Here is an 18,684-nt window from a genome sequence, read left to right as displayed (position 1 = left end):
TTTGTCTTTTTCTATCTTTGTTTACATTCAAAGATAAGTTTGTTACTAGTGCACACTCTGTGTCATGCAAATATGTGGGTGTAACTTGTTGGATAATAGTATTAGGAAAGCTGCTATTTGTTTATGGAGCATTTTGAAGTTCTTAATATGTGTATGCCTCCAATATCCCTTCTGATTCTTATAATGCCTTTAAGAATTGGAGGACTGGTTAGAATTGCATTTAACTACAGATAAGGGTGCAACAACTCAGGTGAAGTTATTTGGCCAAGGTTATACAGCCAGTTCCACTTAAGGTCTAAATTGCAAATCTGATAATTCCAACATTTTGTATTTTTTCACAATTTCTTGTATTTCTTAATTTACTAAAACAACTTTTATAGATTTTAGTAGATAAAGAAAGGTCAACTTCTTTGTAGATGCTCACATTTTAAGGATGACCTTGCATGCTTTAAACTGAGGGAGTCATTTCCCTAATAAAGTGTTCCAAGTGCCATAGCAAACTTTAGATGGGATGATGGTGTCAGAAAGTACTTTCCTCATACACTTGGGCTATTACTTAAGTCTTGCTTATAATCTTACTGATTTCAATCATGTGTTGACAAATTTTCCATAAAAAGAGTATACTGTGTGCTAGATTTATAGATGATTTCAGTAAAGTAATTTACATGAACAATTTTAGTTAAACTTACAGTAACTCTGTGAGGGCTGTTAGTATCTCTCCTTACCACCACCATCCCATCCTGACTTTTTTTTTTTTTTTTTAAGAGCTGGTGTTTTGCTATGTTGCCTAAGCTGGTCTTGAACTCCTGGCCTTGAGTGGTCCTCCTGTCTCAGCCTCCCAAAGTGCTGGAATTACAGTTATGAGCCACTGCACCCAGCCCAGTATCTCCATTTTTAAGATAAGGCAACTGAGACTGAGAGATAGATGTTAATTAACAAGGCATCAGGCAGCTGGCAGATTAATTTTCACATTCAGGTCTGACTTGATCAATGCATGGAAATGCTTGTTACACTTCTGATTAGTTGATAACCCCAGTTATTTTCCAGTGGCCCAGAGCTGGAGTGCATTACCTGAGGCTGTTTCAGAATCTTATTTCTCCTACCTGCTCTGCTATTGGTTGATACTCCCTTGTATTCTCTTGAGGTCTTTCTCTGTTGTCACCTGGAGCAGCCACAAAAGTGGGGATAGAGTCTGCACTCGGAGCCCCTGATCATCCCAGAAATGTTGCATAATAACCTTGTCTCATGGGACTGGCCAGGTCCACTCTGTGATGGTGGCCCCGCATACCACAGCCCTACTTTCCCAGTCCCAAAGGAGAACATGAAGCCCCTGGTAGCTTTTGATAGCAGGTGTACCTCACATCAAAGTCAGACTGTTAGCTGCAGCTGAATGGTTCTCTTTAACAGAAGTTATTGCAACTACCATCATGCCTCTCAGATACTCCCAGCTTTTGTTATGTTTAAAGTCATATTTTTCGACGTAGAAGTGTGACATTCCCATGTCACGGTCTGTCTCTGGCTCCATCGAAGCATAACAACCTTTAGCTAGAGGACAAGACTTCCATGGATTGCTCAGCTGCGGTGCTCAATTAGTCTTCCAATGTATATTTTTTCCCCTGTTTTCCCCTAACACGCTGTCAAACATGTCAAACACAGAGCAGCTTTTTGATGTGGACACTGGCTCATTAGGCCCCAGCTGAGATCATTAAATTCTGTTTCTTTAAGGCCAATGGGAAGGGCAGATTTATGTTTCCTTTGATAGAGCTGGTCTTAAATTTCCTCCCTATTGTGAGATGGATAGTTGGTGATGAATCAGTGAGATTTCAGACTCCACTGGGGGCAGATTGGCTGTTCATAGGATTGAGGTTTCTGGGCTAGAACAGTAAACAGGCGGTCATTGAGTGAACACACACATTTCTGATGTTGCCTCCTGCCATGGGCCAGTCTTAGTGGCATTACCTGTCACCTTTAAGACAGGGTTTCTCAACCTTGGAGGTATCAATGTTTTGGACCAGGAAATCCTTGTCATGAGAACTGTTCTGTGCATTGCAAGATATTAGCAGCATGCCTGACTTCCACCCATTAGATGCCAGTAACACACTCTCCAAGTTGTGCCAACCAAAAGTGTCCCCAGACATTGCCAAATTTCCCTTGAGGGCAAAATCATCTCCAGTTAAGAAACACTTTAAGATATTCCAGGAATTTAGCTCCCTCAAGTCAATTACCTAAACAGAATAAACCACGAGTCTAAGTTATGCAGTAGTAGGCATGGAAACATCAGATGGTGGTCAAAAATATGGCCAGATGAGCAGACTGGGAGTCAGGAAGAAGTGTTTGTAATGACTTCTGACTTCTCTCTTGTTTACTTCTCCTTTCACTTTTAACCCCCCTTTACCCTACTTGCTGATACTTAGTTCTCATCTGCTATCTTGTAGCACACAGAGTTTGCTACTATAGCTTGGGCCAAAGTTGGATCCCCTGGTGACTCTGTACATTCTCCTGGCTCTACTTTTCTTCCCATAATATCTATGAAACATTACTTTTATGTGTTCTGTTCTCCAAGAATCCTGCTGACTAGAGAAAAAATATACATACATACTCATAATTGAGTATTAATAGTTGTTAAGGGTTGAATGGTTTCACTCTCCCAGATTGTGTGTGTTTGTGTGTGTGTGTATAATTTCAGTATATAACAACTAAAAAATGTATGAAGATATATTTTGATACAATAGTAGGACTACAGATAGGTTATATGACTAGCAAGACTTCAAATCACAGCTCTTCCTAACTATGAGAGCAATCTTGGTTTTCGTAGTTCAGGATTGGGATATCTTTAAATAGAGAGAGGTTCTTTACTTCTGATCCTATAGGACAATTCTTCAAACTGTTGATTATGCAATATCTCAAAAAATTGAAAAAAGTATGTGGGCCTCAGTATATGTATTATTTGTAAATTATATAAGTAAACTATTTTTAATCATACTGTATATTAATGAGTTAAATTCTATAATTTTTGGATAATTTTTATAAGTTGAAGTTATATATATTTTCCTTTCCCCCAAAGTCATCCTATTACTCTGAAAGTGCTTAAACGCCTACACTGGAAACCTCTTCTTGGTCCTCCACGGATGAGGTTCAGGAGGCCTCCAACCTTCTTGAATTGGATATATAATTTTGTGATCCTAGGCACAAGTTGCGTTTTTGTCCATGGCATTCATACGATTTAAAAAATGGTCCATACTCTAACAGTTGTTAAAGACCATATATGGTAATCTTTGAGAATGATCAAGCATTCATTCAGTGGAATGTGATAGAATTGATGTCTTTTTATAAGGATGTAGGAAACAGAGCAGCCTTCTCTTCAAACACTGGTCCTTCTTGGCCCCGTGTTAGGGGAGTTTTCTCAGCCTCCATTCTTCTGTGGTCATCACGAGCTAAGTCTTTGAATTTTAATTTTTCAAATATGAAATTACCCTGACATAAAGCTAGAAGGGTTTTTGGATATCCTCTAGTCTCCCCTTCTGTTTTTAGAGATGAGAAAAGCATAGCTTCCAAGATTATCCAAGTCTTCTGCTCATGTACCTATGTGTCACACTGCTGCTCTCTGGGGATTATTTTTATAGTTGCTTCACTCTGTAATCATTTTAACATTAAAAAAAGAAAGTTGCAACAAACCAAGGACCTCTGGTGTACAAATGTTAAGAAATATTTAATGTTTCTGGGATTCATCTTGAATTTCACTGAGGTCTGGGCACCTGGACAGAGTGACTGAAACAGCAAACTTATCATTAAATGGATGGACGTATTTGAGGAGAAACAAGTGGAAATGATGAGTAAAACAATGTCTTTAGTAGCTAAAAGGAATTTATTTCATTTAGTCTGTGATGAAGCCATTTTAGGGATTGCATAGCAAGTGTGTGCATGCATGTACACACACGTATGTATTAACACATCAGAACTGTATTTTAAGTTAAAGGAAATGAGGAATGGCATGAATATTAATTCCCTTTTCTAGATACTGCCATTGAAAATCATAGGACCTGAAACATAGAGCATTTTTGCTCACCTCTGAAGTCTGTTGCTCATCTCCAGTGTTTCAATCTCTGTCCCCACAGGTAGGAGGCTGTAGTTGCTCTCATATCTGCTCCTCCCCAGGATCAGAAAAATGGGTAGTGTTGTGTGCGATTACACCCTCACTACTGTGCTGCACTTCACTCTGCTCAGAGTACTATTGCTCCCATGGGAAGACTCCTTCCTGTGAGCTAGACATCCATTACTGAGCCCAGAGCCCATGCCTTCCGTCTTCCCTAGAGCCCTGCTCATACTGAGCACAGCTTAGGGATGATTGTGAGTAGCATTTTTCTCATTGTGCTTCTAAGAGCCTCTCTAAGGGCTGATGAAGCCATTATACTCTCATCAGTTGCACACATTGGGCTTCTGAGTGAGCCTGTCCAAAGTTTGACAATTATTGATTTCGTCTACCACCTTCATTACCCAGAGATGGAGAGTCACTTCTCTGTGGTCACTTCCTATGGCCACTCCTCTATGGTCAGAAGGAATTCAAGTTCTGCTTCCCATCAGGTCTTTATTCTGTTAATCTCCACAGTCTTTCTCTATGTTTTCCTATTCTAATTATGAAACAAGACAGTGGGTTTATATTCCAGATGAACCAGTTTCTAGCTGGAACAAGTTATTTAACCCCTATGGTTCAGTTTATTCACTTGAAAGTTGGGGTTATAATGGAACCCACATCTTGGGTTTAATGTAAAAATTAAAGAAGACCATGTTTGTAAGCACAGTCATGGGCAGATTCATTTATTATTCAGTTCATTTATTCAACAACTAGTGATTGTGCATTTATGCTGAATGAAACCCTGCTCTAGCTTCTGGGAAAAGAAAAAACCTCTGCACTCATGGAGCATATATTGAGAGGGGCAAGAAGGACATAATAAGCAAATATTTACATAAATCGCATAATTCCAGACAGTGCTCTTGAATACAAGATGCAGGGATGGGGAGAGATGGATGGACGTAGGTGGGAGGGGTTACTTTAGATGGTGGTCAAAGCTCTGAAAAGGTACAGTTGAGAAGAGGCCTTGTATTAGTCTGTTCTCATGCTGCTAATAAAGACATACCCGAAACTGGGTTATTTATTTAAAAAAGAATTTTAATTGACTCACAGTTCCTCATGGTTGGGGAGGCCTCACAGTCATGGGCAGAAGGTGAATGAGGAGCAAAGTCACATCTTACGTGGTGGCAGGCAAGAGAGCTTGTGCAGGGGAGCTCCCATTTATGAAACCATCAGATCTCATGAGACTTACTCACTATCATGAGAACAGTGTAGGGGAAACTGTCCCCATGATCAATTATCTCTACCTGGTCCCTCCCTTGACACATGGGGATTATTACAATTCAAGGTAAGATTTGGGTGGGGACACAGCCAAGGCCTGTAAGGCCTGCATTAAGTGAAGGAGAGAGCTTTGAAAGGATTTGGCCTCACAGCAGTCCAGGCAGTGGGACAGAGAATGGAAAGTCCTTGTACCTTGTTCTAGAAACAAGAGGCCAATGTGGTTGGAGTGAAGTGAGTGAGGGGAGGATAGTGTGGTAAAATATGAGACTAGAGATTGCAAAGAGTACAGATAAGAAAAAGTTTCAAGCCCTGGTCTTAAAACAGTCATTTTTCTTACTAAATTCTGAAGTCGGCATATTCTGAAATGCTCCCCTCAAATGTGACCAAGGAGTACAATGGAGAAGGAGTCAAGTTCTCAAGAAAGGAGCCAAGAGTCTTGAAAAGTTATGGGCTGGGGAGGTATTCTCAGGCAGCAAAACTGAAGCCTAATCAAGGAATTCTTTCTGTCCCAGGGACTATCACAACATTTCCTCAGGGGAATTTCAGAATTGCTATGGACCAGTAACTGCTCAATGCTGCTCAGAATTGTCCTTTCTGAATCAGCCTCCATTATGGAGATTGTTCCCCCTTTGTATATTAATTGTGTGTGTGGAGGGAAACAAACTATTGCTCTTGGTTTTTTTTCTTGTTTTTCTCCTTCCTCCTCCTCCGCCTCCACTGCTTCCTTCTCCTCTTCCTTACCTTTCTCTTACTTACCCCTCTCCTTCTCTTCCTGTTTCTCCTCCTTTTTCTCATCCTTCTTCTCCTTCAAATTCACCTTATACTTCTGCTTCAACTTCTCCTTATCCTCCTCCTTCTCTTCCTCCTTTTTCTGGTTTATAATTCTCCAGATTAAGAAAAGCTATATCTAGAAATATTGTTGCAGATACTATTGTAGGAGCCAAAACTTTGAGTCTGATGATCTAATAGGATGAAAGAATATTCCTTGAAGATAAAGTGAGTATATTTATGTGCAAGATAAATAGAGGAAACATGGTGAACAAGAGGGTGACTGTGATAGACTGTATTATTCAGCAAATAGTCATCTCTGCCTCTGTGCTCATTGATTGTGAACTTGGCCATGAAATTTATTTTTACCAATGGAGCATAAATGGACAAGACATTCAGTATGTTAAATCCTGGATCCCATAATGACAAGACATATGAAGTAGACCTGATCCTGACCCTTGACCTGGCGCTGAGCCCAGAAAAGGCTACCAGGAGTAAAGCTAAGCTGCAGCAAGCCTAAAGATCTATGAGTAAGAAATAAATGCTTATTGTTATTAGCCACCAAGTTTTTTAAAAATCCAACATAACTTCTTTGAAAGTTAACTAATATAAGCACTTATTAGTATCCAAGGCTGTTCTGAATGGTGGAAAATAATATCAAACAAAACAATCAAATATTTCTCCTCTGGAGAGATTATATTCTCTATGTGTGTGTGTGTGTGTGTGTGTGTTAGTGTATGTTCATTAGTATTTTGTATATAATACATAGATACAAATGTGTTCAATTGCATGAAATGTAAGAAGGCATGCTCACTTAACATGTCAGAAATAGTTGACTCAGGGAGGTGGAGAGAAAACAGTAATTAAAACATTGAATTATTTTTTAATCAGGTCTTCCAAACTTCAAATCCTGTGCCCTTTTCTCTATATCATCCAGCTTGCCACTGCTGTTTTTTCACACTTTTCTGATTCAGGGAAATTCCCAGGGCAGGGAGCCAATAAAGATTTTACCATTTAAAATGTTCTAGAAGTGGTCCTCCTTCACCCACATGACAGCAAGCACAGTTTGCAGTCAAGAATAGCAGAAGTAACTTCCATCTAAAGACAAAATGCTACCAAGTTTACTTCTCCACTTGTAGCAGCCTGAGTATAATATTGTTAATCTTTCATTACTGGGTAGAAGAAAAACTTTTGCCTTACACAAGTGACTTAATAAGGCCTTAATATACAGATGAAGACTTTTGTTCCCAGGAAGCTAGTAAGCATGCATAATTTCATATTCCTGAGAAAACTTCCCTCTACTGATCAAGCAGGCTTCAGCCTACCTGCATTTACCTACAAAGTTTCAAAATCACCACAGGTTCACCATGGCAATGTAATCATTTGTGCCCTTATAGAAAACACTGAGGCTGACTAAAAACAATTATGTAAATGCTGTTTCTATAGTTATAGTTGTGTGTTTCTCACACTTTGACATACTTAGCACATACACAAATATGTCTTTTTAGAGCATATTATAGTTTTCAACCATTTTTACATATATCACCTCATTTCACTTTCATAGCAGCCTTGTCATATAGGTGGAACAGGGCTTATTCTGCAATTCATAAGTGAGCCAGGAAATTCTAGTGGTTGACCAAAGTCAACACAGCTACAAAACACAAGGTTGGAATATAAACCTGTTTTCCAACCTCATTGTCTGATAGCCTTACCATTTTTAAATGCTTAGCCACCACTTCCTGTCCATTTTGTAAATATCTGAACAATTTACAATTGAAAAAAAAAACAGTTTCCTAAAAGAAATAAATAGTTGCTATTTTATAGGTGAAGGGCACTACTGAACTCCTTTCCCTGTAGAAAATGGAAAGAATGAATTTGAACAGGGTCCAAAATAAGAGAAAGTATAGAAACTTAGCCCTGGACGGTGGCAGCACAGTTTTCTTACATTATTTTATGCTGGGTGCCTACTGCAGAACCTGGCACAGGATGAGTACTTGGCACATTTTTCCTTGAGTGAATGAATATATGCACGAATAAATTTTGTAATCTAACTACACACTGTGATAACCAAATCTAACTCAAGTCTCATGGGGCGTATACTTAGGAAAAATAAGGTGCTTTTTGAATAGAGTGGCAACCTTTTATAAAAAACCAAATGCGTCAATGAGTAATCTTCACCAGCTTCTGTCCTTAGCATCCTCACCATTCCCTTCAACATCTTGCAATCTGGTTTGCCTGCTGTTGAATGGTTGTTGCTGTAGTCCACAGTGACTTTTTTTTTTTTTTTTTTGAGATAGAGTTTCGCTCTTTTTTGAGATGGAGTTTCGCTCTTGTCGCTCAGGCTGGAGTGCAATGGTGCAATCTCGGCTCACTGCAACCTCTACCTCCTGGGTTCAAGTGACTCTCCTGCCTCATCTTCCCAAGTAGCTGAGACTACAGGTGCATACCACTGTGCCCAGCTTATTTATTAATTAATTTATTTTATTTATTTTGAGACAGAGTCTCACTCTGTCGCCCAGGCTGGAATACAGTGGTATGATCTTGGCTTATTGCAAACTGCCTCCTGGGTTCAAGCAATTCTCCTGCCTCAGCCTCCTGAGTAGCTGGGATTACAGGTGCTCGCCACTACGCCTGGCTAATTTTTGTATTTTTAGTAGAGATGGAGTTTCACCATGTTAGCCAGGCTGGTCTCGAATTCCTGACCTCATGTGATCTGCGCACCTCGGCCTCCCAAAGTGCTGAGATTACAGGCATGAGCCATCATGCCCAGCCAACAGTGACTTTTTTCCTCTTTAGGGTATCTTGCATCTGCCTACTCCTCTCCAGCCCTATTGCCACCACCTGAGTTCATTTCCTCAGTAAGACATGTCTGCACAACTGCTGGGGCATGACTTCACCGGCAGCCCACCAAAGCTGTGAGCTGCTGCTCTCTGAATGATGAAGGTTGTACTTGAGTATCTGTTCATTGGCAATATAACAGTTTTGCCTGCTTTTAACGCGTTTTCAAGGCATCATTCAATCCACAGATAAAGTTCCTCTGTGTTTGCTAACCCTCCTGAGTGATTCTCAGTCCATCAGGGCAAATGGAAAAGAAAGAAAACCAGAACATCTGATGCCCACCCAGTTGCCACCATTTGCTAGATGTTGGTCTCTGTGCGGCCAATGAGCCTCTCAGGCCCTACTTCTTGAAGATCAGGTTTGTGGTATAAGAGAAGGTATTTTAGCACTTTCTAAACTGTAAAATTCTATTTAAATGTAAAATAAAAGTTGCTATATTGAACATCTACACATATGAAAGCCAATTTTGTTTTTTAAGTCTATAATCCTAAAATCCTAAAATGAAACTTCTATTTTACAGATAGAGAAACAGAACTCTCTCATAGAGGGCTTACCCAGCTCTAAAATATTTGATCCCAACCATCATATGCTTCCACTTATTGAAAATATGACTATGCTCAGGTACTTTAATATCTCCTCACTGAACAGCTGATCCAAGCTGAGCTTCTTTGTTTAACATAGCAGACCCTTATACCAACCGGTCAAAAACTTCTATGCATGACTTCTGAACATTTTGTAATATTTTTTTCTGACTCCCTAACATCTACCCTTGGTTCTGGCTACAATTTCTTTATTATGCCTTCTCCCTTCCAAACATATTGTAAGCCCCCGCCTAAGACTTCTACAATATGTTTAGATTTCTGGACAGAAAACAGGATGAGAAAACTGCTCTGCCAAGGTGGGCATATTCTGAAATGCTCCCTTCAAATGTGGCCAAGGAGTAAATCCAGACATATTGTAATCCCCTGCCTAAGACTTCCTTTCTTCCTTAAACCTTCACAGAATAACACCCTAGTCTGGTCTCTTACTCATAAAAAAGGTGGCAAGAGAACTCAACTAATTCACAAAGACATGCTGTTGTTTCAATCATTTTTGAGAATTGCCCTCTGTTTGTTTTATGTGTTTATTTGCATGTTTCAAACTAAATAAACTGTAAGCTTTGAAGAGCAAGGGAAATAGCTAATTTCTAAAAAAGCTTTCTTAACACTTTGCAGAGAACTCTCAATTTTAGACAGCCTTGCTCAATGAATTATTTATCTGAACATATCTTGAAAGGTGGATTTTCCTCAGAAAGTTACATTTTTGACTCTCCCTTGATGGCACCTGCTTACTCCCTAAAGCTGTTTAATAGTAACACTCTGTAAAATATTCCACTTTCAAAAGCCCTTTTTAGGTAATTGCTGAACTCAAACTCAGAATCACCACATAAGGCATCTACTGTCATTCCTATTTTGTAGATGAAAAAACTGAAGCCTAAAGTCTAAATGGATTGCCCAGGGTTAAACAGAGTTACTGAGAAAGTCAGAATTGGAAGGAAGTTTCCTGATACCCACCCAATTCAGCATGCTTCCACCGTGATGCCTTTCTACCTCCTGTTGCCCTGCACCTAACTGGAGCTCTATCCACTGTCACCTTTACATCCCGGTGTTTGTGAGGACGACAAGAGTATGCACATTAGCATAATAAAAAGTGATGTGCAATGGCTTGACAGATCCCACAGATTTCCTAATGAGAAAGGGATATTGAATTTGAAATTCATAATTTTGACGAGGGAAACCATCTTACCCTTTTGTGCAAGCAAGGCTACAAGAAATATTTCCTGATAAGCATGGTGAGGCATGGGAACCTGACAGGGCTCATATGTCATGTACCAGTTAGACTTTTTGACCTTAAACCATTTCTTTTGTGTCCTGGCCCTTATTCTGCTCCTTTTTAAAGGCGCAACTCATCTGTGGGATGCATTTTTATTTCTTTAAGCCCATCTATCAACTTACTGAAATACGGTCAAAGTCCTTTTACTCTTACATGGAGTACATTTGTAGGCCATCAGTGGAACTGCTTGAAAATTACAGGGCTCCATAAAACCCACACTTCTCTGAATTCAGCCCATGCTCAGCAGTTTTCAATTTGCTTCCCCCATTATTTCTTACAGGTGTGCTCAGGGTTATGCAATTAGACCACATTATATATTTAAAATTTTCCCCTGACTCCATCCTTACCAGATATGTCAAAGATAAAGTGTTTTGAAGTGCTAATTAAAACTAACAGAATCTGGGAAGTAGTAGAAATATATATGTGTGTGTGTGTGTGTGTGTGTGTGTGTGTGTATTTGATGCTTTTTTTTGTTAGTTTTGGTGAGGTGAAACATACCACAAGACTGTCCTAGAATCTGGAACATCATTATCTGATTCTGGAAGCTTGATTTTTACCCCGCTTTTGTCACCAAGGTAGCTAAACAAATATAGCAACTAAATATAATATAAAATGCAAACATGCTTATTTGTTTTAAAGATATTTCTTGATTAGTGCATCCAATAGAAATATAACATGAGCCAAATAGGCAATCTTACATTTTCTAGTAGTCATATTAAAAAATTAATTTTAATAGTATGTTTTATTTAACTCAATGTATCTAAAATACGAACATTTCAACGTGTAATCAATATAAAGATGTCAAGATATTTTGCATCCTTTTTGTGTGCTAAGTCTTCAAAATATATTGTGTATTTTATGCTTAAAACACATTTCAGGCCGGGTGCGGTGGCTCACGCCTGTAATCCCAGCACTTTGGGAGGCCAAGGCAGGCGGATCACGAGGTCAGGAGATCGAGACCATCCTGGCTAACATGGTGAAACCCCGTCTCTACTAAAAGCACCAAAAATTAGCCAGGCATGGTGGCGGGCACCTGTAGTCCCAGCTACTTCGGAGGCTGGGGCAGGAGAATGGCATGAACCCGGGAGGCAGAGCTTGCAGTGAGCCGAGATCACACCATTGCACTCCAGCCTGGGCGACAGAGCGAGACTCCATCTCAAAAGAAAAAAAAAAACAAACACACACATTTCAGTTTGGACTAACCATCCCAGTGGAATGCTGGAGCCAGCTCTCATTGGATTATAAGAGCTAGTTAAATTTTGGGAATTTCATGAGCTAGTTGATGGTAGGTTGAAATTGCCCACTGTGGGAGTGTTTATTCCAGAGAATTATCAAATGCTGCAATTTCTGATTGCCGGGGTGGTGCGGGGGAGTTGGGGAGCATATTGTTAAACGTTTACCAGCATACCACCTCTCAATAGTCACTGTGGCTAGTGGCTACTGTATTGAATAGTGCATGCCTAGGTAAAAGTAATTATATATTTATTAGACACTATTCTTAAGCATGCTTAGAACTTTCTTTAATGTTTTCTAAGTATGGTGACAAAATGGTGCCTTCCACAATGGACACCAGGAATAGTAAGCATGATTGAGCATCTATTAGCAGCAAAAACATCACTGGTCCACTGCTCCACACAGTCCCATGCAGGGTTCAGTCTGGGGAAAGATTGCTTCTTGTATACTTTAAGAATAAGTCTAGTCGTGAGTGAGTGCTGGCATTGTTGAAGAGACAACAATAAGAGAAGCGGATTAGCATAAAAACATGAGCAAGACACTAACTTTCTTATAATGTTATAAGTAGCAGTTCTTCTGTTTTGTGAGGAAAATGGAGATTTTATGTAAAGATATTAGCTTATATATTTAAACCTCATAAAGAGTTATTAAATATTATTTATTAAAGAGCACATAATTCATTGGGTTTTAAAATTACCTAATATACTTCTAATAAATTAAATTTAAATAATTAAATCTAATTTTAGTGGAGCAGAATATGTAGAAGGTATTCTAAGGTGTTCTATTGCAAAAGTCTCTGATATATGTAATAAGTATATACTCTTCCATAAAACAGTTATATTTTGCTTTCATTGGGTGTGTAACTATGTGCCAGAGACTTTAAATACATATTTCAGTTGATTTATACAATGATCCTAAGTTGTGGGATTAACTATATGAATTCAAAGAGTAGAAAATTGAAGCTCAGGAAAGTTAGTGAGTTCAGCCAGCCATCAGGTAAATGGTAGATTTGAACAACGAACTGTCTTCCTTATTTCCAAGTCTGGACTTTTTCTCTAGATCATACTGCTCCCTAGAAGTTTAATTCATGTTTATTGGATTTTTCTGTTTTCCTTCACTGGGAGGATAGGACTAAAGGAAGGTTGGAAGCCTCATGATGTTATAAATACCAAAGCCTCTTATGTTCAAATGATAAGGGTGGCAGGAGCTGAGGAAGATAACAAGCTCAAACATGCAAAGCAGAATATGAGCTTTATCTTGTTCACCCTGGTATCCTCTGTAACTATCACAGCACTAGGACAGGATAGGTACTAAATACCTATATGTAGAACAAATGTGTGCTCTTACAGAAAAACAAAATAAAACAGAAAACAATAACAATAGCAAAACCCTTACTCTCCAGGAATGATAATGGCAGGCGGCATTTCCCCAGCACATACCAAACAACAGGCACTGTTCTAGAGGCTTCACTTGCATTGCCTCATTTAATCCTCACAACAATTGTATGAGGTTAAGTACAACTAATGTTTCCATTTTACACATAGGGAAGGCTGAGACACATGGAAGATACAAAACTCCCATGCTACAAATATATAGCATAATTGAGATTTAAACCCAAGTAACCTGAATCCACAGTGCACACTCTTAGCTACTACATCCTATGTCTGCTTTTTATTTTTATTTATTTATTTTTAATTGAGACAGGATCTTGCTCTCTCACCCAGGCTAGAGTGCAGCAGCCTGATTCAAGCTTATTACAGACTAGACTTCCCTGGGTCAATTGAGTCTCACCTCAGCCTCTCAAGTAGCTGAGACCACAGGCACACGCTACCACACCTGGCTACTTTTTGTATTTTTTCTAGAGACGAGGTCTCGCCGTGTTTCCCAGGCTGGCCTAAAACTCCTGGGCTCCAGTGATCTCCCTGCCTTGGCCTCCCAAAGTGCTGGGATTACAGGTGTGAGCCACTGTGCCCAGCCACCTGTATCTGTCTTATTAGTTATATGGCAGACAAGTCATAGGCACTTCAAACTTTTAACAATAATAAATGTTGAAAATACAAGTTCAAAGTGACTGTGAAGAAGAGACATATGTGATTTCATATATTAGTTCAATATTAATTTGCCATACTAGAAATAAGAAATGATTGTGGAGAGAGAAATCACTTCCCACTCTCAAACTATGGAAGATAGCAGAGTTGGAACTTAGGTTATTGAAGGATAAGTGGGATTTGTATAAACAACAGAAAGTTAAAGCATTATCTAGCCAGAGAAAACAGCATGAATAAATACACGAGAAACAAGCTCTAAATCCTATATGGGCCTGCAAATTTTGGAAATGTTGGAGTGGACAATAGCAGTGGAAAAGTGGTTATGGGTGAGAGCAGGCTTAAGTCTACCTCATACGCAGTGAGGAATTCAATTTTCCACACATTAGGCACTCCTATTCATGGAACCTCCATCACAGGCAATATGAGGATTTTAACACCTCCGGGAAGGTACTAATATTCTAGTGTGCTATATGACCAATAACTCTATCATAATGTAAAGTAAGGTAAGTGGTCTAGCAAGCAAAGTGCTGTGGAAGAAAAGAAGAATATGGGAGTTTAAAGAGGGAGATGCATATGGTTCTGAAGACTGTAGGAAAGGCTTCACAGATTATGCTGTATTTGGAGAACATCATTTGGTTTGTTAATGCATCATATGTTATGTGATGAAGAACGATGGCAAATGACACTAGAAAGATCAGTTGAGATCATAGTGTGGCGAATGGCAAATGCCAAGTGTGAGGAACTTTGTTTTATCAATAGCAAGTGAGTAGGTAGCCTTGATGGGTTGTGAAGAGCCTAGAATTACATTTCCATTTTAGGAAAATAAATCTGACAGTTATAATGGGACCAAGAATAATAGAGGGATTTGTAGGCTGGAATTAATGTTGGTGGTTATTCTAGAAGGTTGAGCTAGCGATAATGACATTTGCAGATAAGATAGTGGCAGTAGATATAGAAAGAAGAGGATGTGTGAAAGTACTTTGGCTACTAAAAAAATTGTTCTCAGTATAATGAGGACAAAAACAGGATTTGAGAGCAGGGAAATGGCAAAATCAGAAGTATATGACTTGGAAATTCTCTTGCTCTGTTCTGAATCTTTAATATGTGCTGAGATTCAGAGAAAACAGGAATGGTGAAAGTTTAACAGTTTAGGGATGGCAGATAATATCTATAACATTTGCCTACTTTAGAGCAGACAGAAAGAAAGTTGATTGCATAATATAGGTGTGGGGACAAGGGAAAGCCATTTTTCCAAGATATTGTGTGGGAATAAATTAAACAATTCATCTTTTAAAAGGTGATATCACTGTATTCACTAGCAGAAATGCCACACAAATGTTATATTCATTTTTTTCTTGGTCTACTTTAGCCATCAAAGTATTTTGCAGGGTAGACCTCATGTCTGGATAAACTAATATTGCCACTTCTCATATAATCTGTGCTGAAGGATCTCTTTCTTTTTTATAAAATTTCCTGCCCATCACTGACCAATACTGGAAATTCATACACAAAATAAAATGAATAAAAAACTGACATATAACTTCAAACCCCAATTTATTATTATTTCATTCAATAGACACCAAATTATTCCATCGGATTGCTAAAAAATTCTAAATTACCCCATTGAATAGCTATAAAAATTTCTAAATAGTTTCAATTTCTGAGCTTGTCTCATCCTATCAGTAACTAACATCTCAGGCACCAGTACCTCCCTGCACTGCCCATGCTTCCCATCACTCTGGTGTGTTCATTGCTACAATGTGATTTCAAAGATTTTAGGAAGACTCTGAGGTTTTCTTTTATCCTGTTCTAATACTCTAATTCTACTTGCCTATCTTCTGCATATTTTGAGGGAAAATATTACACTTTTTGCCATCTATATTTTTAGCTTAATAAGTGAAAACCCACATACTTTTGCAATGACACATACTTTGTACCACCCTCATGTATACTTTGCTGAGAAGAAGTGTAATTAATGACTGATGGATAAAAAGAAAACAAGACAATGCCACTACTCTACACAAACCACTCAAGCCTATGTCGCTTGTTCACTATCTACCAAATTATCTTTCAGCCCTTTCCTTCTTATGCCACTTGCATTTAACAAGCTCCCCATTTTCCCCAATAGAATTTTATCCTACTTCAATGCCTCATCCAAGTCCTAGTTCCTTCATGAATACAACTGTGGCCCAGTGCAACTCATAATCATCTCACCCTTCTCTGACATTTTTAGATTGACTATACTCTCACTTGGTATTATTTGTAATATATTGCCTAGTGTTTTTTCTTGCTCTACTATTATTTTCTGTATTAAAAAAGATATTTCCTACACATATTTAAAATTTTCTTTTTACATACATATATGTACACAGAGGGACAATATTAATAATAAATCAAACAACTTTCAAAGAACAACCAGGTAAGAAAAAAAAATTACTAAGAGTATGCAGAAGCCCCTGCATGCATCAGCATTTGCATCCTCCTACCTCTGCCCAAGAAACAACTGCTATCCTGATCTTTGTGATAATTAATCTCTTTCTTTTCTGGATAACTTTTCTACCAATGAAAATATTTACAAATGAATTATTAAATACATACAAATATATGCACATAAATGTATGTATATATTTTAAAATATAAATATATTCCTATCATTATATAAATAAGTATACATAGATATATATGTACTGTGTATATTTACATATTTTTACACTTCTGTTTTTTATGAACCTAATAGGAATTAAATCATGCTGTAGGCATTGTTCTTTCCTCAGTGTTGTATTTATTATATTAATCCACGTTAATTTGGGTGGCTTAGGTCATTTACTTTCACTACTCTATAGAAATTATGTGCATGAATACATAACTTACTATTATTATATTATTACTATTTTATATTATAATTTATAATATAATATTATATATTATAATATAATATATAATATTATATATATATTATATATAGTATATTATATATTATATATAATATAATATATTATAATATTATATATTATATATAATATAATATTATATATTATATATAATATAATATATTATAATATTATATATTATATATAATATAATATAATATAATATAATATAATATTATATTATAATATATTATATATAATATTATATATAATATATTATAATATAATACAATATAATATATTATAATATAATAATATAATAATATAATTTATATTATTACTATTTTATATTATAATTTACTATCTATTATTATATTGTGGATGAATTTTTGGTTGCTTCCAAACCAAATTTTTGCTGTTGAGAACAACAATTCTGTAGACCCACGTGCAATTTCTCCTGGTACACATGAAGTATTCTATAGTATAGAACCATGAGTGAGATTGCTGCATTGCAGGGCATGAGCATGTTTCATTTAACTAGATAGTGCCAAACTTTTATCACATTAGTTGTACCAATTTGTACCTTCTCCAGCAGTGTATGACAGTTCCCATGGATCCATAGACTAGACATCATTTGGTGTGATAGATGTTACTAGTGCCCATCAATATTTCCGGGACACCTCTTCTTTCAGGGGACAACAAGGCTGATCACACTTCCTCACCTCTTTAAAGCTAAGCGAAAGCATGTGACCATATGACTTAGTCTTTTCTTTGGACAATGGCATTCATTTCTGGACAGAAGCATTGAAAGACCTTGTAAGTAATTCTCCATGTTCTTTTCCTTCTGTGGCAAGTCCAGATGGCAGTGTCATAATATGGTGAAACTTCTTTCAACCTTACTTACCATAGCTTTATAATGGGCTGTGATAGATAATAAGTCCCCAACCTCAATCTCTCTCTTTAAAACATTTGGCTGTTCTTGATATTTGCCCTTACAAATATATTTTAGGATCAATTTGTCAAATGCTATGGTTAAGTCTGTTGGAATTTAAATTGGAGTAACAGTGAACTTATATGTCAATATGGGAGAGAACTGAAATCTTTACAGTATTTTATCTCCTAATGTAGAATCCAAGGACAGAGAATTTTCCTTTATTTAGGACTCATTTAGTGTTTTTCAATCAGGTTTTATAATTTTCTTCATAAACTGTTTGCAACACATTTGGTAGATTTGTCTTAAGGTACTTCATATTTTTGATGTTACTGTAAGTGCTAATTTTTAGATTTTTCTTTTTTTCTAGGTATTTCTTTTTGACATATAGTTATATAATTTATTTTCTTGTGGAATAATGGAATAATTTTGTGCCAGCAATCTTGTTAAATTTTCGTATTAATGTCAACATTTTACTTGCAGTCTCTTTTGGGCTTTTGAATACAACAAACATATTACCAATAATTGTCCTTTGTTCTTTCCAAACTTTATGCCTTTTATTTTAATTTTTTAAATTCATTGTTATGCTGGATAAATAGAAGTTGTGATAAAAGTCATATCACAAAGGATTTTCCTCAAAGAAAATGCTTTCAGTGCAGCAACATTAATCATTATAATACATTTGTTTTATGAGGTTTTCCTTCTTCTTTCTCTCTCTGTCTCTGTCTTCCTTCCTAGATACCTGTATCAGGTTAAAAAATTTTCTCCTTTTCA

The 18,684-nt window shown here is 37.3% G+C and overlaps 1 protein-coding gene across 3 annotated transcripts in view; it reads left to right on the top strand.

The window, feature by feature from the left end:
- PIK3C3 (phosphatidylinositol 3-kinase catalytic subunit type 3) overlaps positions 1-18,684 on the top strand; it is a 763,308-nt gene that overhangs the window by 543,537 nt on the left and 201,087 nt on the right. The window lies entirely within an intron of this gene.

Source organism: Symphalangus syndactylus, chromosome 1 (assembly GCF_028878055.3).
Source record: "Symphalangus syndactylus isolate Jambi chromosome 1, NHGRI_mSymSyn1-v2.1_pri, whole genome shotgun sequence".
Taxonomy (NCBI): domain Eukaryota; kingdom Metazoa; phylum Chordata; class Mammalia; order Primates; family Hylobatidae; genus Symphalangus; species Symphalangus syndactylus.
Note: the sequence above shows the minus strand (reverse complement) of the source record. Positions and strands in the feature narration are given on the sequence as shown.